At 35.8% G+C, this 23,581-nt stretch overlaps 2 long non-coding RNA genes across 2 annotated transcripts; both read right to left on the reverse strand.

Moving 5' to 3' along the window:
- Positions 1-2,667: 2,667 nt before the first annotated feature.
- LOC127835816 (uncharacterized) lies at positions 2,668-5,632 on the reverse strand. Its single transcript, XR_008028562.1, has 3 exons — positions 5,076-5,632; positions 4,547-4,656; positions 2,668-2,811 (listed from the first exon to the last, which is right to left on the reverse strand). It is a non-coding gene; the product is annotated as an uncharacterized LOC127835816 (long non-coding RNA).
- A 136-nt stretch (positions 5,633-5,768) lies between these two features.
- Positions 5,769-7,409, reverse strand: LOC127835888 (uncharacterized). The gene is made up of 3 exons (XR_008028567.1): positions 6,689-7,409; positions 6,107-6,219; positions 5,769-5,820 (listed from the first exon to the last, which is right to left on the reverse strand). It is a non-coding gene; the product is annotated as an uncharacterized LOC127835888 (long non-coding RNA).
- Between the last annotated feature and the right edge of the window lie 16,172 nt (positions 7,410-23,581).

Here is a 23,581-nt window from a genome sequence, read left to right on the forward strand (position 1 = left end):
CGCGCCTTCCATCAGCTCTTCGTTGTATCTCTTACCTGCGGATGACAACGCGCTGTATTTTTTTAATTCATATATAATAGCGTTGTTAGATGGTGTTATAAAGTTTTCTGTTCAACTACTTATCAAGAACCCAAATTATTTACATACTCCTTTAAAATATTAGAATATTGTATACAAATTAAACAATTAATACGAACGTCACGGGTAGGGACCGATGCCTGGCAGCTACTGGTGTAGTATGGTCAAGATCGTGTGGTGAAAAGTCCCGACACACGGAACTTTCCCTACTTTGATCTGAACTATTCTTGTTGCGTCCACGACTCTTGAAGGGTCGACGCTTAATGGCCCAGGTATCTGCAGACCAATGCTCACAGGAAGGGCAGAAGTTATCCTGGGTACATCCTGCACACGACAGGCAGCTACCATGGTTGTCCCATGCTGCCTTTGTGTGTCCACATGAGCCACGTGTTTGAGGCATACTTTGCCTTGAACAAACAAACAAATACACAAAACGATACAGAAATACACGGATATATATACGGAGAATGTTTTAACGCAATACAAAAACTTCTCTATTCTGTTAAACAGAAGAATCCAGCGAAACAGAAGCAACTATTAAGTTAATAACAAAATGTCGGCCTTTGTATATCGCATCCGGAATAAGAGTGAATTATGGGTATTGTCCCGTTTTGGTTATGCGGCTACGCGGCACTAATATGACCGCTCTGACCTACCTGACGGGTTTCTCAAAAGTGTGGGATTCCTCATGCGAAAAATTCCGGATAAATTACGATCCTATCGGAGTAAATAGCATATGATATCAGGTAACGTAATTAAGCTATTAAAATCAATAGGGGTCATCTGCGAGTCATGATCAATCTACCCATGAAGTTTCATGATCCTAGGCGTATGCATTCTTGAGTTATCATCCGGAAACCATTTTACTATTTCGGGTCACCATGACCTTGACCTTTGACCTAGTGACCTCAAAAACAATAGGGGTCATCTGCAAGTCATGATCAATCTACCCATGAAGTTTCATGATCCTAGGCCTATGCGTTCTTGAGTTATCATCCGGAAACCATTTTACTATTTCGGGTCACCATGACGTTGACCTTTGACCTAGTTACCTCAAAATCAATAGGGGTCATCTGCGAGTCATGATCAATCTACCTATGAAGTTTCATGATCCTAGGCGTATGCGTTCTTGAGTTATCATCCGGAAACCACCTGGTGGACGGACCGACCGACCGACCGACATGAGCAAAGCAATATACCCCCTCTTCTTCGAAGGGGGGCATAATAATCAAAATAATAAATATGTACAGTAACTGTGAAAAGAACTTCAATTCTTGGTAAGGAAATATATAATATGACATTTATAAGTAAATAAATTACTTCCCTTGAAAATAATTGTCTCTAACAAATCTCTATTTTTAGTAGCAAATAATTAAAAGCCACTACCTTGACTGTAGATTCACCACTCAAAATGTGCAGCTCCATGAGATACACATGCATGCCAAATATATCAAGTTGCTATGTTCAATATTGATTAGGTATCGCCCTTTAAAGCTTATTACTTCCCTTGGATTTGTATTTTTTACCGTAGACCGTAAAGGATGACCTTGACCTTTTACCACAATGTGTTTGTCAGAAACACAATGCCGCCTACTTCGCCACTTTGATTTATTTAACAAAAATATATACGTTGGCAGGTCAGATAACTATGTCCATATAAAGCTTATTACTTCCCTTGGATTTGTTTGGACCCTAGACCTTGAAGGATGATGTTCACCTTGAAATTTTACCACTCAAATGTGCCGCTTCATGAGATACACATGCATGCCAAATATCAAGTTTCTATCTTCAATATTTAAAAAGTTAAGGCCAATGTTAAGGTTTTAGCACGACGCTTACGCCGGACGACGAGCTGTCTATGAAAATAGCTCGGGTTTTCTCCAAAACCAGCCGAGCTAAAAATTAACCAAAACTAGAACTTCGTCACAGACGTGACTAATACTCTACCTGCTGCATTGACACTGAATATTTTGCATGTTGCCTTCACAAAAAAACAGCGGACACCATCCTTAATGTTTAAAACGCACTAAGTGACACCGTGATCTAGTTTTTGACCCGGCAAGGCACATGTTCAAACTTTACCTACACATCATCTAGATACAAATTCTAACCAAGTTTGGTGAAGCTCTGATGAAAACTACTTGAATAAGAGAGCGGACACCATACTTAATGTTTAAAACGCACTTAGTGATCCAGTGACCTAGTTTTTGACCCGACATGATCCATATTCATACTTGATCTAGACATCATCTAGATACAACATCTGACCAAGTTTGGTGAAAATCGGATGAAAACAATTTGAATTAGAGAGTGGACACTTAATACAAACCGACCGACTGACAAGCTCACTCCTATATACACCCCTTAACTTCGTTTGTAGGGTATAATAAACAAGAAGGAAAGTTCACATGATTGTAAATATGTCTGATTTTATCACACAAGAAGCAATACTTTTCTAGGTCACACATGACAAAAAAAACACAGCTGGATTGAAAGATGTATGGACACAAAAGGGTAAATCTACATGCACCCACCAATCTCTGAAAGTGAGGCCACGAAAAAGCATGCACATGACACGAAAACTCACCAAAGGTTTGCTCTGCATGATGTTCATAGACTGAGGGTTGTGAAGCATGGGGATCTCGGAATCTAAAGACGATGACTGCCGCTGGTTCACTTGCTGTGACTGCAAATGCTCCTGGGATATACTCATTGCTCTGCTACCCAGGTTTTCTGGAATAAAAGTAAATCGTGCGTCAAACACATTAAAGACAATACTAGCGTTTTCAAGGACAAACAAAACTAATTTAAATCCGACAAAACACTTGTCAGTGTTTCGACCTTTCATATCGACAATGCAATGTCAAAAGATTTAACTAGAGCCTACATTGTGCCCACGATGTTCTAGAGTTGTAAAGCGACTTGAAAATGTGAACGCATTCAATGCAATGAAGCTAAAATAATTAGAGAGGAAACATAAGTTCATTTTGATTTATCACCAAACTTTTTTTTAAAGAATGTTTAAATAAAAACAAAAGCTCCGCAGTTTGAGACAGATGCCTCCCAAAACAGAGCTTTGACTCCCATCACTCAATCCTTTTATGACATATCGAATGAATACCAATTTAACACCTAATGTCACAGTGACCTTGACCTTTAAACTAGTGACCCAAATTTCAATAGACATCCTCTACTGTCCAAGACCGATGCACATGTTCAGTATCAAGTTATTAATCGGACACGATTTTCGCACTTATAATTGCGACAGTGACCTTGACCATTAACCTACTGACCCTAATTTCAATAGGGGTCATCTACCATCCATGGCCAATGCACATGTGAAGTATCAAGCCAATAGGTCAATTTGTTGACGAGTTATTGATCAGAAAGGATTTTCACACCTATTGTGACTGTGACCTTTGACCTAGCGACCCATTTTCAATAGAGGCCATCTACTTCCAAGGCAAATGCATATATGAAGTAACAAGCCAATTGGTCAATTTGTTGACAAGTTATTGATCTGACATGATTTTCATAATTATTGTGACAGTGACCTTTACCTTTGAAGTAGTGACCCCAATTTCAATAGAGGTCATCTACTGTCCAAGACCAATGCACACGTGAAGTATCAAGCCAATAGATCAATTTGTTGATGAGTTAGTTATAGGAAATCAACTGGTCTACCAACACACCCAACAACAGACTGGCAAACATCCTGCAAAATAATATACCCCCTTTTCTTTGAAGTGGGGCATAAAATACACGAGGCGGGTTAACAAGAAAGGGTTTAAATATACTTGTTCTAGAAAAAGTGTTATTCATATATGAAGATTTACCAAATGCAACACTTTTTTATGTTCAGTACAAAAACAGAAACTAACGTGAGGACAGTTTATAAGTCATTTGCATGTGTTTTATTTTGAAATCACTTGAATTTACAGGGTTTACATTTACACACTGTTATTTTTTAAGGTAAAACATAACATTAAATACATTGATAAAGCGACTCATCTGAGAATAAGCCAAAGACAAGTGCAATTATGACAGCTTGTTTATTGCAATAGACATGTGCACAGGTCGGTACTGGATTAGTCTCTTTATAGGCAGGGCTCTACTTCTAATAGGGGTCTGATGCAAAGTCGGATACACACTCTTTTTAATTGCATCCTTAAAAACTGACAAAAAGCATGGTGGAAAAAAAGTGTCAGATTGTGTGCACTGTTGTAGATTAATTTAATATTTTAAATTGATTTATGACAAACGTAATGTCCTATTGATATTCGACACACATTTGCATTTTTTAGAAACAAACAATTTACTGGCTTGCTGATGTTGAACAAAAATATTGTAATAATTGTTTTCATATTTTTACTTCAGTGAATAATATCAAATCTATATTTAAACTATATAAATATATATAATTACCTAACTAAATCATATAATAATTAGGTTTGAAATAAACCCATACAAGCAGGTAAGCCGCTGGAAATTCTTGTATTGTGTCTTGGCTTCCTCTGCTGGCGTGAGTCATTTCGTCCCTGCAGTCTCGGATGTCATGTTGTGAAGTCATCTTCTTTACTGAAAAATATATAAAATATTTTGAGGGAAATGTTTAAAGATATATTCCTGTTCTGTAGTCAATTCGTTTACAGTAAAACAATGGAGCAATATTTTAAAGTATTTTTCTTTCTGTAGAATTTCCGTTTACTGTCAGTGATTGAGCAATATTTAAATGAACATGATTCTGTTGATGCCCTTTTTTAGTCATTTTGACAAATGTGTATGTGTATTTTTTTTTACCTTGCAGTCAAGGATAACCCATGAAAGTGCAAACACTTATTTCCAATATGGTCCTTGGTTTTTGCTGAATAGACAGCAAGCAGAAGAGACAGTATTGAGATACAAGGAATCCGGGTGCGATACCCTAGCTCTTTGCGAATAGATCCCTTGGTTCTTTTACGTGCTCAGTGTATAGAACCGATACACGCAAGAATTACCTGGGTTTCATACCAGTACATCTCTAGATGGGTGGGAAACACTTGAAGCACTTCTGAAATTTCCCAGTGCCCCGGCCAGGAATTGAACCGGGGACCTCTGGATTGGTAGACCAGTGAGTTACCACTAGACCACCGCACCACCCGTATACAAATACAAAATTGTAAAAAAATACAAATTTAAAGGTAAATGTTAATACGTTAATGTAGTGATGCCCTGTTCTGCAGTCATTTTGTTTACAAAAACAGATGGAACAATATAATATAACTTGGTCATCGAGTTTTCAATATCATTTTTCAAACATTATTAAAACCACAACAACACAGTTTATGGAATAACCTAAAGTAATTAATATACAAAATTAAGAAAGAAAATTATAAAAACTGCCTTCTTTTGGGTTTTTAACTGAGATTATTAATATTATTTTGTATTAAAAGCAGTAAAAGCGATTCGCAATACCATACTGCAAATATTAGTATTCTTTGTAGTTATATGTTTGTATGTTTTTTTTATATATATGTATATGTTTCCACTTTAAATGTGCTTAAGTTATGTCAGTCTGGTCAATCAAACTACTCATGAAATCTGTGAACAAGTACCTTTAAAACCATACACTTTTTTACTGCAGTGACTATCTAAGCACATGTGACCTTGAACCTGACCATTAGGTGAGTCCAAGGGCAAGGTTCGGGTTGCCGTTGGAGGTTTTCATCGCAAGGCACTGGGTGGTTTTGGGAGACCCTCAACCTGGTAAGTAAAAAGAGAGGAAAAATCAAACAATTAATCAAAGCATAGTCAATATATCAATATGTTAAAATATGTTTGGAAACAAATTTTTGATCATGAATGAACATTATAAAGAAAATCATCCTTTAATTTGTGCATGAATACTTGTATAAGCTACCATTCATATGCGTGAGTGTTGTTGATGTATTGTGTCATATACAATTATGATCATACACAGGAATCAGCAAATATCTTCTACATCTCCATTTGTTTTATTAAAACAATCCATGTTGAGTGGACAACACACCGTGGCAAAAAGGTAGCTCAAACGTGGAAGACAAATCGCTGCTTTGCGGACGTGGCTTAGTTGATAGGATACTGCTAGACACTGACCAAGATCCGTCAAAAGACAAATATATTCTGGAATATTTGTCATATTGCAAAATGATTGTTCCTTCATCAAACATTATTGATTACAAGTGATGAAAATGCTTTATGCTTTCTTTTTTTATTAACAAAAATATTCACACAACTGTGGGCACAATGCCAGTTAATAACCTTGAAAAGAATATAAGTTACACAGCCTCTGAATTCCCATGTGTGGAAAGATACAAAGATATTAATTTGATCTTGTGCAAAAGTTACTTTGCCAATGATAAGTAAGGGCTTTGTCACAAGATGACCATCTACCAATCAAACCCAGACTTCATGGGGTTCACACAACTGAAGTATCATTTCCCTTGAGAAATGTAGATGTGGTTTGATAAAATTGTTTTACATAATATGCAGACAAAACGCCCATCTGACTAACCAACTAACAGAAAATTGACTTAAATACATCCTCTCTAAGACTTGGTTTGTGGGTTTAAATAAAATTATCATGCATTACCATCCCCAACTTGAAGGTCATGTTATCCACTGTTGCTGTGAGATTAAGATGCTCATAGAGCATTGAGAGCATAGGTGCATCATGAACCTGACCCCCACGGCTGAGGCTGCTGCTGGAGCCCAGACGGTTTGACATTCGGCCTGGAATCCTGTTTCTCTGAAGGGTCACGTTGATGCATTCACATTGTGTATTAGCTTGGCCAGATTTTCAGGGAAGGGTGCTTTGTAAATTGACAGTTTTTCCTGTAAAATAAAATAGAAACAACGTGAAACAGTTGCATCAGCACGAGATTATCCTATTCATCTCAACAAGGTCATTTTAAGTAGGCAAGTCACCATTTGACATGAAGTTAGACACAGGGCATAAACTCTACAAAGCATTGCAAAGTTTTGCAATGTGAGCAGTACACCGAAAGATATGTAAATTGTCAAGAAAATTACGCCAAGTGCATAAATTATTATGGTATTTATGCTTAGACAGGGCTCATTTTTTCACTCAGTTCATAATCCAAATAAATGAACAACGAGAATGCCAACAACATACGCCTGTTTAGAAAACTGTGTTACAGTGATTGTGAGTGCAATGGCAGACAAGTTTAATTTGGTCAAATTGTGTTCATTAAACAAAAACATATGTTGAAAGAGCTAAAGTCGATCTGGCTGCTAACAAAACTTGGACGAGAGATTATGATAAAAAATATTATCACCAATTATTATGATGATCCAATGTTTTGAAATATAGAGCAGATAGAATGTTAAAGACAAACCACTAAAGGACGCCACATTTTTACCCATAGTAAATAATTTTTAATTACTATTAAACCCTTATAATAACAACACAAAGACTTTTAGTTAACAAAGGCTGAAATATCAAAATTGTCTAACTCGCTATTGTATCTGGTTTCATTTTTGTTTAATGGCATTATTTAATGCGTCATTTTGCCATAGGCAAATGAAAAGAAACAGTCATTGTGGAAGTTAAAAAGTCAACCACCCGCCTCCCAAACATAACCTACGCTGCTCGGGTTCCGGTAAATGCCAACGGTAACGTCATATTTACTGTGTAAAGGTTGGCACAAAATAATGATGTAATTTCGTAACAAGGGAATGGAACAATAAAATGGTAATACAAATAAATGAGTTTATAATTTGTAGATGCATTTGGTTCATCGAGCTATGAAAAGGTCACATGGACAGAATCATAATGCCACATGTATATGAATATTCACAAAATTGAGCCTCACTCCGTGAAAATGGGGTTAAATGTATAGAGGATATTTGTTGGATTCGATGGAATATCGATTTAGGACAGCATATAAACTATTCGGTACATTTTTTATGGGAAATAACCAGTCTTAAAAAATCGACCTGTGTTTGTAAGAATTGCGTTTCGTGACGCAAGGTTTTTTACCGGAATTACGTTATTTAATTTATATTTGCGTTTTTGTACGCTTGATTTTGAATTTAATTACGTTTTTGGTTATTTTAATAACATAATAACGCACATACGCTTGTTATCTATAGCCCTGATTAAAAAATAAACATATTGTGACCAAGTTTCATCAAATTGAGTCATAAATGTTGCCTCTGGAGTGGTTAGAAGGTTTTTCTAACATTTGACCTAGCACATCTACTGAACTCCAAATTTTCATAGACATTGTCAATATAAGCATACTCACTAAGTTTTATCAAGATTATGCCATAAATGTTGCCCCTGTAGTGGCATCAAGGGTTTTGCAAAATTATATTTGGTTACATGGTTACCGAGCTTTTGGATGCAAGTGACCAGATAATCATTCTTGCCAAGTTTCATCAAGTTTGGATTAACAAATAAGGCATCTAGAGTGGTAACGAGCCAAAAGTTGACCATGCATACACACAGCACAATGCTTTACATAGGGTTATCACAATTGCTTTACAGAGCACTTTATGCTCAAGTAAGCTTAAAAAAGATCTTTAAATGTGTTAATGTGTATCACATATCACTTACAAGTCTTCTTGGGGCTGTAGCAATAAAATAAATTCCTGATGTTGTCAACACAAAGCTTTTTATACTACTACTATTATTGCATACAATTACAATCACATTATTGGTTATTAAAGTTGCAATCGAGATCTCCACAAAAATACAACCCATCTAATGCAAAGGCACAAACACAAGTGACCCCTTCATATATAAATGGCAGGTTTATTACAATAATTACCTTTCATAGGGAACATGATTTGTAAACAGATACAAAGTCAGTTTGATTTAGGCCTATAGATAATTTGTATGATGTTGTTGTTGTTTTAAAAGAGCTCTTGATGGTCAATTTAACCCTCAATTTGAGGGTTTAGTATGTAACTGTTGTATATCCTTCACATTTGTATTGTTCAAGATGCAATTGTTTCACGCTTAACCCTAAAATTGAAATAAGATATACTGGTCAATTAAGTGAAGTGCAGAAAAATGAGTTTGCTTTTGGGTATTAAAAATTTGTTAAAACTTGATTGCAAATCAGGGACAAAACCTTTTCATGTAGTAGAGAAACCTTAAACAAAAATTCCCTATAAGTGAAAAGTGCTGTCCATTATTAGCATTATTAGCCTGTATAGACTGCACAGGCTAATCTAGGGCGAGACTTTAAGCAGCGCATGCATTAAGACTAGCTTTCCCAGAATGAGTCTTACTATGAATGGGCCTCATGGATGGTCATGGTCACAGCTGTGCCACAGTGATCCGTTTTCCAATGGCAAGGCACTACCTCAGTTTTTGTACATCAAAAATTTGTTTGAGGCTGTTATTCGGCCCCAATTTAAATGTAACAAAGTATACATTTTTCCAAAATGACTTAATACAATTAACAATTGAAGGATTCCAAAACAAATTTACAAAAATGCAATATTAAGTTCATTTTCCTATTCAGCTCTACAAGTTGAACCATAGTAAATATAATATTGAACACATTTTATCCTCAATGTTAAAGCAATTGTTAGCAAAAACAACCACAACACCAATGTCACCATTTTACTTAAAACAACACAGTTTTTCCAAATCCAAAGAGCCCCAGTCCCCATTCCTAAAGTGGTGTAACTAACTATTACTGGGACTTACCTGTTGAGATGTAGTGTCTGAGCTGGAGTTGGGTAACATGGTTCTCTGGGCCTGAACTTGTGAGGGAAAGGCCCCTTAGAACAGATAGAAAGATCTTTAAAAATCTCAGACATGTATTCAATGCAATCAGAAATGGCATCCAGTACAGGGACCAAATATGAACCCAAGGGGCGTTGTGGTTCAACCAAATGTTTTTCGAAGGTTTTACCTGTATCAGTCAATGACCACTAGGGCCAGGTGTATTAATCAAACAAACTCTGTAGAGAACCTCTAGATTATGTTCCATACCGAATATATAACACTTGGGCTTTAAAGTTGATTTGTTGTCCCTAAATATGTTTATGTAAAACTGGAATATCCTAGGGCTAAGCCAGCTAGTGTTGACCCCAGAGAAATAATTTGGTAACATTCTTACAGGACTCACACTGTTTCACACCAAACATTAAACCTCTTGGCTATCGGTTTCAAAAAAGAAGAAAAAATTGAACACCCAAGGAACATTCCTGTGAGATTTCATTTAACTCTGTCAAGTGCTTCAGGAGCAAATGTCCCTTGACAAAAAGTTGACAGACAAACACAAAAATATCGCAAAAGGATGAACAACAGATACCATGGTATCCAAAATGCATCCAAAGTTTCAGGCCTCTAGTAGCAAAAAATATGACTAAATGACAAAAAAATTCAGAAAAAGGGGCTATCACTCCAATTATGTCAGAGATATCAAATCAAAATATGGAAGTTCACAAGTTTACATGCTTTTTGATATAAATGCAAAGTTTCAATCCCTCTAGCACAATACTTTTTGAGCTATGGCTGCTTCAAAAGTGTAAGAGATGGAAGGAAGGATGGAAGGACAGACAAAATCACGGATGAGGGCAAATCTTCATACCCCCCTTACCTCATATAGTGGGGACATTAATATCCATATTCTTCCAAAAATTATTTGAATGACTGCGATACTGTTTGCATAACAACCTACCTTGTAGATTAGGTGGTCTTGCCTCTAAGCAGGGAAGTTTGGAGTCCCATGGTTAGACTGGCTGTACCCTGGGGGTAGGAGCTTTGCCCAAAATTCCTGACCCAAGAGCTTGACGCCTTTACCAAGGCATTGTCCTTGGATGTAGGAGCCCAACTGACCAGAGGGCCAGTTGTTGTTCAGCTGTGTAAAGATGTGTGATTGTATGGGGTCCTGCAGGAACTGGAAAATCTAAAAAATCCAGGAATTTTATCAGATTTTAAAAGACCTCTACACAAATAAAAATGCATTTTAGTCGTAGCAGTGTGCTCATTAAATTAACCTTTTCCTGGATCAACTAAGTGCATATACTTATGCCAGTAACTGACAACTGCCATACCATAATCATTGAGAGAATGGACATAACAATTATTTCATAACCATTCAATTAACAAGTTATGTGGCTGACCATATCCCAAAGCAAAATATGATGTTTTTTTAATTGTTAGAAGAAACTACTTCTTCTAATCTGTATAAAAATAATATCAGCTAAAAAGGTATCATTGCTCTCTAGTCAAACAAAAAGTTGTAACCATTGTGACGTAAACTATCATCAATTCTGCAAGTCATAATATGTCGCATGATGTTATAGATTGTCTAAGTCTTGTAATTTTCAGTAAAATATGATACAAAATTTAGATGCACAACTTCATATGAGAATGAAAATACCTGAAAGTTTGAATGCTAAACGTTGAATTTGAAAGTGAACACCCACAGGCCACAGACATTTACAAAGACCGACAGACATCCATCCAAGTTGATTCCTATATACCCCAATCATCACAGGGGTATAATGAATAAATATCTTCAGGGCATATTCTTACTCCAGCGGCATATTTGTATACTTAAAACTTGGACAGGTGGTTAATTTTAATTTATAGATATCCTTATTTAACAAGGGCCACATTGGCCCTGAATCGCTCACCTGAACAAATTTAATAGCCTTAGGCCCAATGGTAATTGACAAGAAACAAATTTTCTTGAACAAATTTTTAGGGGAGCCTTTAAGGATCATCCTTGTAAAAAAATTGAAAATCCGACAAGCCCTTTCTGACAAGAAGATTTTTTAAGGTATTGACCATATATGGGCATGGCGGCCAGCTTGGTTATGTGACCAAATTTTTTTTTAACAATATTTTTTTTTCGTGACGTAGGAATGCTCCACATGAAATTTGATTGAAATTGGCTCAATGGTTTAGGAGAATATGATCTGCTCAGGTACGCTAAAAACTTAAACATTGAGATAAAAGGAATTTTTGCTTGTTTTGAAGAGATTCCTCCTTTTTCTCAAAATTGACAAGATATCTTCGACTAAACAGGCAACCCATGTTTGCATAAGAATAAATCCTTTTACCAATCAACATATTTTGGACTGAACAATTTCTCAATTTCCCACGATGATTCAACCCTACCAGAGCAATTTCCTAAGCAATAATCACCTCCCATTTTAAAGGAAAAATAATTTCTCTTCAACAAAACTACAGCATTAATTGATTTCTGGTAGTTAACCCTTTTCCAAATTGAAAGAGGTTGCAGACGACAAATTAAATTATAATGGAATAAGAAGAAACTGATTTAATAGGGTAGGAAGCATTGTGATGAAAGGAGGAAATGCTAATTTCAGCAATTTCTGCTTTTATTTCAATGATTTCCACAGTCACAAACATTTGAAGAAAGAATTAACTGTTCTGGGTTAAGGGTTTATGTGGTCTGCAGCAAAGCCATCAGAAGAGAATCGTGTCAGAGAAACCTGGCCTGTAGCCAGCAAATCCTTTACTCTAATAGCACTATTAATTGGAAAAAAGAGTACACTATAATTATTTCTAAATCTGCCATCTCAAGGAGATAATTCTGGACTTAATGGTCCGATGTTGCTCATTTTCGACAGGGCTCGAGTTTTCATTGATATGAAGACACTGTGCAAGTTTGGAAAGAATTGGATGAAAAATTTGGACTTTATTGCATAAACACCATTTTCTCAATTCAAGGGGAGGTAATTCTGTACTTCATGGACCAATAATGCTCATTTTTTGTAGGATTCGTGTCCTCATTGATATAAAGACACTGTGCAAATTTGGAAAGGATCGGACAAAAAATGTGGAAGATTTTTGAAAGTTTTCACAAAATAGGCAAAAACGAATAAACATGCAAAGTTCAACGAGCTCCTGCGGCCATGTTTTTTGACGAATCAAATTTCTTTGAACAACTTTTTCAGGGGAGCCTTCAAAGGTCATCCCTGTGAAATTTTTTGAAAATCTGATGAGCGGTTTCTGACAATAAGATTTTGTAAGGTTTTTACCATATATGGTCATGGCGGCCATTTTGGTTATGTGATCAAATTTTTTTTAACAATTCTTTTGTCCCATGACCTAGGGATGCTCAACATGATATTTAGTTGAAATTGGCTCAATGGTTTAGTAGAAGAAGATCGGACAAAAATTGTGGAAGATTTATGAAAGTTTTCACAAAATAGGCAAAAACGAATAAACATGCAAAGTTCAACGAGCTCCTGCGGCCATGTTTTTTGACGAATCAAATTTCTTTGAACAACTTTTTCAGGGGAGCCTTCAAAGGTCATCCCTGTGAAATTTTTTGAAAATCTGATGAGCGGTTTCTGACAATAAGATTTTTTAAGGTTTTTACCATATATGGTCATGGCGGCCATCTTGGTTATGTTATCAATTTTTTTTAAACAATTCTTTTGTCCCATGACCTAGGGATGCTCCACATGAAATTTAGTTGAAATTGGCTCAATGGTTTAGTAGAAGAAGATGTTTACAAATTGTTTACAGACAGACAGACAGACGGACGGTCGGACGCCGGACGGTGAGTGATCACAATAGCTCACCCCGAGCTATCGCTCAGGTGAGCTAAAAATAAATGCAGATAATTATTTCATAGAATGTTGACTGCATTTCAATAATTGTTTCATTTAAATTAACCAGCATTTAATAGGTATTTTCTTTAATTTATGCAAGGGGAATTTTGTTAATATACTGTACATGTGAAAAACAAAACAAAAACCTTTTGGTTAAGAGGCTGAATTTTGGCACAAAAATGTATGAATATATGCCCTGACCCTTTATGATTAAAACTGATATTAAATCAACTCTTATGTGTATTTATTTACTCAATCAAACCTGTCAAGAAACACAAAACTGCTGACTGGTAATAGGACATTTTCACCGCCCTGAACCGGGAATGTAGGAAAACACTGCACCTCAGGCGTCAGGTTCACATTTTTGGAGAGCAACATATGGAGTTCAGTCACGTTAACAGACGAGTCACTCAGCGCCTGCTCTATCTGTGGATCAGATTGTTTCACCTCAAGTGACTCGTCGGGATGAAAGTTGAACTCACCAAGGCTCAGCTGTTGGAAGTGTTGATTGAGCGCCTTGTGAGAAGATGTTAAAAGGTGGCGTGCTGAATTTCCTGAGCGAGTTGTGGTATAAGTGGATTGGGATTGCCTAAACATTCATGATGTTTGTCTTGTTTGCTTATAATGTTTTCTGCAAAGGAAATGGAAAGTAAACTAAAAATAGTGTTTTTAGTGACAAACAAAAATGCCTTGACAATGTATGTTGAAACATCTTACTTAACCCTTTCCTTGACAGGTACGCGTTTCTACGACCCTATCGATTCCCTGTCAAATACGCGTATCTACGCCTGTATCGATTCCCTGTTATCTACGCATTTCTACTACCCTATCTATTACCTGATATATACGCGTTTTTACGAGGCACGATTTAATTTGCTATTTAAATGCTTAAAATGACGTTTTATATGGCAAGCAAATGCACATTAATTCCTTAAACCACGGTTTAACAGTTAACTATATAGTTAAGAGACTTTGAACACGGGTTCAAAGTGCCGTTTGCACATTAAATCCTTAAACCTGAGTTCAACTCTATAGTTAAGAGAGGACCAATCAAATCGCTGCATTTACCTTCTATATATAGCTTCAAACTCTTGAACTCTGGTTTAAGGATTAAATGTGCAAACGGCACTTTGAACTCAGGTTCAAAGTCTCTTAACTCTATAGTTAACTGTTAAATAATTAATGTGCATTCCGGGCGTCTTAACCCCAGTTTAAGACTTTGAACCGCAGTTTAAGACTTTGAAAAATAGGTTAAGACTTTTAGGTGTTTGGTTGTCTCTGCACATTAATTATTAACCAATTAACGCCCGTCGTTTCGTCATGTGATTTGTTCCTGGCGCATTTCTATCAAGATGGCGGCGGATGAAGTAAGTGAATTATTACGTACGTTTGAAACAGCATTCCAAGATATAGAAAGAAAACTTCAAAGTGGTTTTGCAGACAACGCAGACTTCGTAAAAAGTGAGAGGTTATTGCAGCAAATAAGGATATATTTATATATTTTCTTTGTGATCCTTTTATGGTATAGATCTGATAGAAATACCCCAAACCGAAATACAGTCGATTCGGATTGGTGTACAGTTTGTCAATCAGCTCTGGAAAATCAGCAGTTCCGATTAATTTGTATATAATTTTCCATAATGCCACAATAAAAACAAAATGATAAGTGTCTAAGGTATACATTAGGTAAAGGAATAAAGTAACAAAGTTTTAGTAAGAAAGCTTTTGTATTATGCTTACAGGGGGGATAAATGCAGCAAAAAGTTAACCAGAACTGATTGAATGAGTTATGTTTTGAAATGCGCATATGGAAATAGAAGGCTTTATTATTTTCAAATACAAAAATTGCTGATTGAAAACAAATGCCATGATAATGTTTTGAAATACTAATTCTGTAAGTTGAATGATTTTAAATAATTTTCCGAAAAGGTGAACTTTAATTGGCTATTTTTGACAAAAAACTGCATATGCCGTCTGGCCTAACCTGTTATCATACAAAATTAATTTTACCCTTTACATCATTTAAAGGAAACATTCCATAAAATCGGAAATTGTCGTCGCTGATTAGCCTGTGCGGACTGAACAGGCTAATCTGGGATGACAATTTACGCATTAACATTATGTCCAGTTTTCTCAGAAAGCGAGACAATTATGTTTATGATTCATTTTATATTTTGTTTATTTAATTTACTACAAATTTGTATTACATTATGTCTACCTTGAGGTTGTTGTACATAGTATAATTATGTTACAATTATAGTATTTTCTGTTAACGAACAAATGCTTTTGTATCGAATACTATGCATTAATATTGTTTTCTACCAAATGTTTTCTTATAGGGATCACTTGTCCGTCGTCTGTCTCGTTAAAAAGTATTAATAGCATCAGTTTGAAACGTTATACATTAATAGACCTCATTGAGTGGGAGTGCGTCGATAAAGAACTCTTAGCATCCCGCTTTGTTAAATTATCTATAATTAATGCATAACCATTATTCTTGTATTAGTTAAGTTAAATTGTCATAATAAAATGCTGTCATGTCATTTTTCCATTTTTCTTTTTTTGTGTAACGTTTTGTAAATAAAGCTTGTATTTGTTGTTATTATTTTTATTAATACGGATGTTTTAGTCCAGTCTGTTTTCCAAATCGCTACAATGGTATAGTGGTATAGGAGAGGTTGAACATATGATTTTGATTAATAAAGGATTTATATTATTAAACTAGTGTTTTTTTTCTTATTCTCTGTACAAAGATTGATTACATGAAGATTTGCTACAGTGAATATTTATCAATGTATGTGGTTCCGTAAATAAATCGGAACTATCCACTTCCGGGTTAAGAAATTGAGATAATTTAGCGATTACATCCATAAATTTGGTAATAAAACGACAACATGAATTAACAACATACCTAATATCACCTTTTCTTACCATGCAATGCAGTGTCAACGGCTTAAACTCGTTGATAATTGAGAAATGTTATTCGACGAGATTGTTTTTTACCCATCATCGTCCCATGTCATTTTCAAGGTCAACCGGTGTTTTGTGAACACTCGCACCGCATAAAACCCATTGAAATAAGTTATATTACACTTCATTTTTGTTAATCGTCACCTTTACTTGATAGGACATTCGCATTGTGTGTCAAAACTTTCATTTTTAGTATTTTTACTGTATATATTCAACAGTTAGATAATAAATGTACATTCCGCGCTTGTTAACCCCGGTTTAAGACATAGAACCGCAGTTTACACACTTGAACTCGGGTTAAAGAAATTCATGTGCAAACGGCACTTTGAACTCGGGTTCAAAATTTCTTAACTATATAATTAACTGTTAAATAATTAATGTGCATTCCGCGCCTCTTAACCGCAGTTTAAGACTTTGAACCGCAGTTTAAAGTCTCTTAACCCTATAGTAAAGAGAGGACCAATGAAATCGCGGCATTTACCTTCTGTATATAGCTAATTGTGGTTTAAGCTCCACTAATTGGTCGTCTCAGATAACAGATTTGTATCTATTTTTAGACACACTTTGAACTGCGGTTCAAACTCTTGAACTCGGGTTTAAGGATTTAATGTGCAAACGGCACTTTAAACCCGGGTTCTAAGTCTCTTAACTATATAGTTAACTGTTAAACCGTGGTTTAGGGAATTAATGTGCATTTCGCTTGCCATACACTATTGATTAAATGCACACTGCAGTAGTAGAGCAGACGCTTCTAGCATTCGTCGTCTGCATAATTTTACTGCAAGTAGTGAAGACAGGCAGAGGTTATCGTTCATAGCTTAGCAAACAACAGACTGACTTGCAGTTATCGTTCCTAGCGTAGTTAAAATCAAACTTGCTTGCAAAACTGCCTCTCTACATTAGTGTGAGCTAACGCTCATAACTAACAACAAGCAGCCGCGCTCTTGGGAAATGGGGCTTAATGTATGTGCATACATTGTCCTCCAATATTAGCATGTGAAATCCGCACACGCTTATCAGAGAAGACACTTTCCGCTTTTATTGTAATTTTTGTTTAAATGAAGTCTCTTCTTAGCGATAATCCAGTTTAGACGGAAAGTATCGTCCCTAATTAGCCACGCTTAAATGGGATGGCATTTTATGAACATTCATGAATTACAGTTTTCACAGAGCTCAATAAAAACAATGCAGCAACAGCATAACTCGTGCGCTATTGACAAAAAACAGCGGGGTAAATTATGACATAAAATACGCTATAAATGATATGATTTTTACGTGGCGTATAAATAATTTTGACAATCCATAATCTTATCAGAGATATTTTCGGTTTTAAAGTTAAAGCCTGAAACATTAGCCTAGAGAGCGACGGAGATGTTGACTATCAGGACGTAGCGGTATTCGTCAGGGTCTAAACGGAACAGAGACTTCAGCGATATTCCCGGGGATCCGATTCCTATTGTCCAAATGGATTCCACAGGGATTCATTTGTCATTTCCAACTGATTATATTTGCGCGAAATTTAGCTGCTGACCACTACGCTGTGATCGTTTATTATTTGCAGAGTCGCTTCCCGTATCAATGGCGGTGTAGACGTTTAGGATCCGATTGAGCCTCGTTCTGGGAAAACTGGATTGTATACTTGTACGTAAAGTGTCGTCCCAGATTAGCGTTAGCAGCCCGCACTGGGTTAACAGAAGGTGTTATACATGTACGTTAAGTGTCGTCCCAGAATAGCGTTAGCAGTCCGCATTGGGTTTACAGAAGGTGTTACACATGTACGTTAAGTGTCTTACCAGATTAGCGTTAGCAGCCCGCAAAGGGTAAACAGAAGGCTGTATACATGTACGTTAAGTGTCGTACCAGATTAGCGTTAGCAGTCCGCATTGGGTAAACAGAAGGTGTTACACATGAACGTTAAGTGTCGTACCAGATTAGCGTTAGCAGTCCGCATTGGGTAAACAGAAGGTTGTATACATGTACGTTAAGTGTCGTACCAGATTAGCGTTAGCAGTCCGCATTGGGTAAACAGAAGGCTGTATACATGTACGTTAAGTGTCGTACCAGATTAGCGTTAGCAGTCCGCATTGTGTAAATAGAAGGTATTACACATGTACGTTATGACCAGATTAGCGTAAGCAGTTCGCATAGGTAAACAAAGGGTTTTATTCATGTACGCAAAGAGCCCGCAAAGGGTAAACAGAAGATTTTAAGCATGTCATAAAGTGTCGTCTTAGATAAGCTTAAGGTTCATGTAGAGGCTTCAGTTTGAAAAAATGTGGGACCCCTAGCATTGTACTCAAATTTGACTAAACGAAGAGTGCCACATTGAAAATGTATATATATTTGCGTTAAAGGATGGTTTTCTTTCAAACTGCTACCAATTTTGTGCAGCAACGTCTCCTACCATCGACATAATCAATCAAAATACAAAGCCATTTTAACACAAAAATAGACATTATTTTCAAAAATCTGAATGATGTTTATTCAACGTATTTCGGCGGAAAATTATATAACTAGTTAATAATGACATTGGTGAGGGCAAGTTACGCTTAAATAGTAAAAAAAGTTTACATATCTAGAAATATCAAAACTCGAACACATGTCATTTCATGACGATGGGGGCAGCCATTTTTAGATTGATAAAATCGAAAGAAACATGCTAAAAATTCACTCATCACCTAATTGACATTCCAAACGGTTGACGAAGACAAATGCAATGAATTGTAATCTTTCCGTTGATGTGTGCAAACTGCATGATCAGACCTCATAAACACTTCAAAAATAACTTTGTAAGAAGCATTTCACCAATGTTTACAATTGTTGTCGAATCACATGCACTTGTATTATTGCGCTCAAAATAGTACGCTTACAGACTGACAGAAAGATCGATACAAAACTCCGTTCAATTCATCACGGTATACTTTTTTTATTGATAATATATAATAATAATTCGCTTCAACAACCTAAATGTAAAAATAATTCTTTTAAACGGAGTTTTTAATAACGAAAGTGAAAACAACGGAAGTCGGATGGATAGATATTCTGTGAGATGCACTTCGGCTCCAGCAAAACAATACAAATTACACTAAAAAAAGACGTATGGGGAAAAATTTTCAGCTGGAAAATATTTGAAATGGGATTATATCTTTGTGTGATCATTTCTGTTTTTAAGCGCGATCTCTTCCTGATTAATGTTAACAGTTGTTTTACTTGTCGCGACCCAACTGTCAAAAAAGGATGTGTTTTCTCAGGTATGTGTATACACATATACACATACCACGTTTTCTTACTACTTCACATGATTTCGACCGATTTGTAATGCACGTTTTTCTACGGAGCACAGCGAGTGCCACGCTTTCAAAATGGCTAGAAGGAATCGATATACAAATGCATAAAAAGAGTCGGTTTGCCAAAAGAAACACATTATTCAAAACGGTACAAGGACAGTAGTTATTCAGGAAGGAAGAAAAAAAACATGATACCTAGCTGTGTATTTCTATGTAAAACTATGTTTTCTAGAGTCGTCTGCAAAAAACTCTTGTTATTGTTGAGTAATATCTCCTTTTATCACAATGCTTTCTACCCAGCCAGACCTTTTTCTTTATATTTATTTACAATTTTATATGTTGTCTGCAATTTCTTTCAATTTGAGATGGTTTAAAATTTTCCATATGGTAAAAGCAAAATTATTAAGCCCTTGAAATAGAATGGTGACTCTTATTATCCACCATACCTGGATTTTTAAAAAGTAGTTCAATTTAGTTATTTTTAGAACTTTGTTTAGGAAAATTATCCAAAAAATGCAGTTGAATAATAACTCATTTGTTGTTTTCCGACAATTCTTTTCTGTGAAATGTTGCTAACTTGACCTTGTTTATGTATATAGGTTTGTATTTATTCAACTTACGGTCGTGCATATCCTTCCTAACTTTAGATTTAGATTTTGTAAATTAGTGTAAAAATGTATTGGTTTAAAACAAAAATATGAATTAAGCAAAACAATTTTGGATGTCAAAAATGTGTTTATGTTATTCTATCCGTCTTTACCTTTAAAATGATAAATAGTGTGACCATATTGTACCACATTGAATGAAGAAAAACCAAAGCAAAGTTTTAATGAATTTTATCCCTCCCACGAACCTTAAGCAGTCCGCATAGGGTAAACAGAAGCAGTACGCATATGATAAACATAAGGTTTTATACGCGTACGTAAAGTGTCGTGCCAGATAAGCGTTAACAGTTCGCATATGGTAAACATAAGGGTTTACACGTGTACGTAAAGTGTCGTCCCAGATTAGCGTTAGCAGTTCGCATATGGTAAACAGAAGGTTTTATACATGTACGTAAAGTGTCGTCCCAGATTAGCGTTAGCAGTTCGCTTATGGTAAACATAAGGTTTTATACGTGACGTAAAGTGTCGTTCCAGATTAGCGTAAGCAGTCCGCATAGGTAAACAGAAACGACACTTTCCGCCTAAGTTGGATTCTTATTTAAAGGAGACTTTCCTCAAACTAAATATTCCATAAGAGCGGAATGGGTCGTCCCGAATTATTAGGCTGTTCGGACATGCCTTAGCCCCGTTTCACAGAACGCGGCACAAGTGAATACAAATATGTGGTCCGTGCAAGCAGTCAATTGTACACGTTGAATCATTTCAACGATTCGTGTGCTTCTCTTAAGTGTTGGTAACATTGCTGCAAGTATAAAGAAAAACAACTATAATGAATTCAGAGCCACTTCGCGTTCAATTTACCGTTGGTTTTCTATCAACAAATAACTCGTATCGCTTTACCTCAACATCATGCAAACTTCGATTGTGTTTTCATGTAAACTGTTAAACAGTTTATCAGTTTATGTAAGTCTAATCCACAATACATTATAACAATTATAACAATAAATGATGCATAGCATTTATGAATTTAATGTAAATGATCTATGTGCATTAACCAAATAAATTCTCTTCCAAGTGGTGGGGGAACTATTGAGACGGCACTTATACACAGACTGGCTCCTACAAACATATACGTGTTCGTATTAATCGTAGGTAAATTTAAGGTAAATTTAACTAGTTCTATCAAAACATTTTTGGGACTAATACAAATAAAAACCTTTATAAACTGACAAAGCATTAATAGATACACATGTATGAATATGCATCAACACAATTGTTTTGTTTATACATGTAACTGTACTACAATTTAGAAGTGTTTTTTTCAGGTCACAGTATGTACCAAATATTTCATGTAATGCACGACATATATCCTCTTTAGAAATCGACACCATTTATTAGAAGACTTAATGTTCTATGTGGGCACTTGCCAAAACTTGGTTTTCGAATATTTCTTTGTACTTGTGGTATGGCGTTTTAAACAAGAACACACACATTGTTTAAGATTATACAACACAAAGACCATAATTTTACCACATTAAAGTGATATAATTGAAAACATATAAAAGTTTATAACATATATATGAAACATACTAAACATAAATATGAAATTTATTACACATATTTTTAAAGTATAATTTCTCTTACGTGTGAGAATCGGGGCGGATCTGCACGGGTTGACGCACTCGACTCTCAAGGAGCGATAATGCAAACGTCACAAACACTCTCGCTTAATCGCTTTAATTTCCATCTTCTTTTTGCTCTTTTTGTGATTAAATTGTATCTTTTTGTAAGCAAAATATCAGTCGTATCTTAAAATTTGTTGTGAGATAATAAGAAGGTTCCCAGAAGTCGTGTACGCGATGGTCGAGGGGTGAAATCCAAACAACATGAATGAAATGAACAGGTCGTGTTGTATCGATGTGACAACAGAACAAATTGCCAGATCTTGATACCAAGGTGACAACAGAACAAATTGCCAGATCTTGATGCCAAGCGCCCTTACAATTACGGAATTGCCAGATCTTGATGCCAAGCGCCCTTACAATTACGGAATTGCCAGATCTTGATGCCAAGCGCCCTTACAATTACGGAATTGCCAGATCTTGATGCCAAGCGCCCTTACAATTACGGAATTGCCAGATCTTGATGCCAAGCGCCCTTACAATTACGGAGCAGCCACACAATCCAGTGTTTCCAGAAGATAACGAAGTACCGTACAGATCTTTTTTTCAGAGTTTGTTTCTTTGTCTTAGAAGAAAAATATTAAGTTCTAGAGTATGTCATACGACGGAATGATGTCTGAATATTTGAGGCATATTTAAGCGGCGCCATATTGAATCCTTCCGTCTTCTTACAAACGACTACACAAATAATATAAGCATTTTTCCCCTCAATTAAATTATATGTTTTCTAACAATAAACGGGTTATTTAAAAACATTGTCGCATTATGGTAGAAAAAAAGCAAGGTGCTGATATTAAGTTCGATATTTGATGCAATAATTAGCTACATACTCAAATTTACATGTGTATTTAATAAAATTCAAAGGCCAGGCAGCATAATTAATGCGTTAATCCAAAGACAGAAGATGTTGCGTACGGACACCTTAACTGTCGTAACTTTGGAATTGACCGATTGAAATAACTGGAAATAAATAAAGGCGAACGATCAGTCAATGTTCTCATCGACGAACTACACATAAATTATCAGGGTCATCCGGATTGATTTGCGGTCAATTAAGTTCAATCGATTGAATGATCGTCAAAAATGAACTGAAAAACAACAGCAAATAGCGGCGGCATTCCTACTGAAACGTGTTTGTCCGTTCTGATTAAAGTTGCAATATAAATCCACAACAGGACAGTCATTAAATTTGCGTTTTTTTTAAGCTTTTTTCTAAATATTCCTTTATTTTTGAAATTATATAAACCCGAGCACACATTTTATATTCGCTATGAACTGAAATGGTAACCAGCAAATACAAATACACAACTAAAAGGCATATCCGATGTTATTTTCATCACAGACATATACAATACACTTTGTT

This window comes from Dreissena polymorpha, chromosome 1, assembly GCF_020536995.1.
Source record: "Dreissena polymorpha isolate Duluth1 chromosome 1, UMN_Dpol_1.0, whole genome shotgun sequence".
NCBI classification, from domain to species: domain Eukaryota; kingdom Metazoa; phylum Mollusca; class Bivalvia; order Myida; family Dreissenidae; genus Dreissena; species Dreissena polymorpha.